Below are 2,960 nucleotides of genomic sequence, written 5' to 3' on the forward strand. Positions count from 1 at the left end.
ACAAAATGATAAGCTTTCCCTCCTTCCTATACCACCCAAGAACGGCTTAAACAACACTTCATAACCTGAGAGCAATGCCAAACCTACCCACCAGCCTCTTAAAACCTCTGACTACCAGCCCAGCCTGAGAGTAAACCAAATTCCGACAGTTAGGGTGGGAAGTTCCAGAAAGCCCAGCTTTCCTATGCACAGTGGCACCTGCTTATTTTCTGCAAAACCCATTAGTCTTGGAGATCTGGTCTGGACCACCCAATGCCCTGCCACTCCTTTTTCAGATCTGTTAGGAACTCAGCCTGATTTCCTGAAAATACTCATGAGAAACCAGACAGACTGCCCCTCATTCCTGGATTCCTGCCAGTCAGTAAGTCTGCAAGGAAAACACAACAGCTCACTCTGAAATGGTCGCTGCTAAGAGTTTCAAATGGTTGTGCTAGTCACATTCTTCCCCATTCCTTCAACAGAGTACCACGTGCCCAGCCCTGTGCAAGGTGCTTGGAATCTTCCCAGAGACACACCCTTGAGGACCTCAGTGAAGGGGAAACAGCAGGCAGGAAGAGCGCAGACTAGTTTCCTGGGAATGGCTTCCCACTCGGCAAATACTTTGTGTGCGGCCATGGGTCAGGCCCTCGGTCCTCAAGGCACTTAATGCCACCCCTCTATAGGGGGTGGGCTTCACTGATTTTTGCATAACCATTTCTAAACTGCTGACATGAGGACACGCTACTCTTTACATCCTTAAGCATGAATCTCTAAATAAGGACATTCTTTCTCCCACATAATCAAAACACTTTTAAATTATCACACCTAAGAAAATCAGTAAGGCCGTCTCAATATCCATTCAAAATTAAGAGCTCCCCATCTGTTCCAGAAAATGCCTTTTATAGCTCTTCTTGATCCAATCAAGGTGCTCATATGGGTGTGTTAGGTCTCCCGTCTTAAATTAAAAACCCTGTTAAATCAACTTCTCTCTGTACTCACTAAAAGGTCAGCACTGAAAGATGAAAGAAGTGCAAACATGAGGAGAAAAAAATGTTGCATTCTAGAACGTAGAATTTCCGTTTCCAAGTAACTAGGGTATCAGGTGTACTGAAAGTTCTAAATTGCTATGTTGCAGGACGGCCAAATCCTGGTCCACAAGTTCCCAGCTGCCCAGAGAACCCCAACATCAGGTCCCCTGAAGGAGAACACGCTATACATCATGACCGCCTGCCTGGGGCCCAAACTGTCTGCTGTACTGTTCCAGCCTACTTCTTCCCTGCAAAACAGATTTCAGGCTGGTCTCTCACCTGTGGAAACCAGTCAGAAGTCACAACCAGCAGTATTAAGCCAGTTATTTCTCGGCTGGATAGATCGACCGAGAAGAAAGCAAAAGCAGACACTTCCTGGGAACTGTCAGAAAGGCTATGCAACTACACCCAACCTTTGGGATGCCATCCAACGGGCCTTCGAAGAGCTGGACGCCGTAGGCATGATGAGGCATGGTTAGGGGGTCATAGTCCCAGGCAGAGCTCAGGCCTGGTGGCCGTCCCATCAAACACTGGACTGCTTCCTTAAGAAAGTTCTTACTGCCAACTGTTATCAGCAACCTCCCATGACTTTTTTTTTTTTTTAAAGATTTTATTTACTTACTTGACAGAGATCACAAGTAGGCAGAGAGGCAGGCAGAGAGAGAGGAGTAAGCAGACTCCCTGCTCAGCAGAGAGCCGGATGCAGGGCTCGATCTTAGGACCCTGGGATTATGACCTGAGCTGAAGGCAGAGGCTTTAACCCACTGAGCCACCCAGGCGCCTCCTCCCATGACTTTTTAAAACACATGTCCTCTTGACCAACAAAAAGTGATCTCTTAACATCTTTCAGGACTTTCTAAATCTCTTAATCTGCTTCTTGTCAGCAAAAAAAATTATCATAGAAAAACCTACCCTCAGAGGGTCCCTGTTCAGAGTTAACCGTAGTACACCACAAACCACTTCACAGTGTGAGGCTGCCTACGGTCATCATCACCACTACTCTACTTCTGATATCTGTCAAATAAATAAAACCTTTAAAAAAAAAATTACTATTCCTGAGACAAGTCAAATCCATCGGATTTCATTCTAACATCTACCCTGTGTTAGACACATATATATATGTATCCATTTTATCATCACAACCACCTTTTTTTTTTTTTAAAGATTTTATTTATTTATTTGACAGAGAGAGATCACAAGCAGACGGAGAGGCAGGCAGAGAGGGAGATAGAGGGAAGCAGGCTCCCTGCTGAGCAGAGCCCGATGTGGGACCCCGAGATCATGACCTGAGCCTAAGGCAGCGGCTTAATCCACTGAGCCACCCAGGCGCCCCTCACAACCACCTTTTGAGACAATAATTACTTCATATGTGGGAAAACAGACTACGATCAGTCTCAAATTTTATACAACGGTTGAGAAAGAGGCTGACATCTTAACCCAGAGCCACGCTAAACTGCCCACTATATGTCACTGCTTTCTTGAATTGAGAGGATAATATAGCTCACGAAATACAATAACCAACAAAGAACCCAGTAAGCCTTTTTTTTTTTTTTTTTTTAAAGCAGAGGAGGGGTAGTCCTAATATTTTCAATGACTTTATTTATTTATTTGACAGAGAGATCACAAGTAGGCAGAGAGGCAGGCAGAGAGGGAGGTGGTAAGCAGGCTTCCTGCTAAGCACAGAGCCTGATGTGGGGCTCGATCCCAGGACTCCAAGATCATGACCTGAGCTGAAGGCAGAGGCTTTAACCCACCTAGACACCCAGGCACTCCTAGACCTTTTTTTTTTTTTTTTAAAACTATTGAAACTGATTTAGTGGCACAGTCAAGACTCTTAACTCTTGGTTTCAGCTCAGGTCCTGATCTCAGAACTGCCCCAGGTGGGGCTCCCCACTCAGCAGGGAGTCTGCTTGAGATCCTTTCTCCCTCTTCCTCTGCCCTTCCCTCTCACGC

At 45.7% G+C, this 2,960-nt stretch overlaps 1 protein-coding gene across 1 annotated transcript in view; it reads right to left on the reverse strand.

Moving 5' to 3' along the window:
- RASSF3 (Ras association domain family member 3) overlaps positions 1–2,960 on the reverse strand; it is a 79,272-nt gene that overhangs the window by 29,419 nt on the left and 46,893 nt on the right. The window lies entirely within an intron of this gene.

The sequence above is a fragment of the Mustela erminea genome, chromosome 6 (assembly GCF_009829155.1).
Source record: "Mustela erminea isolate mMusErm1 chromosome 6, mMusErm1.Pri, whole genome shotgun sequence".
NCBI lineage: Eukaryota > Metazoa > Chordata > Mammalia > Carnivora > Mustelidae > Mustela > Mustela erminea.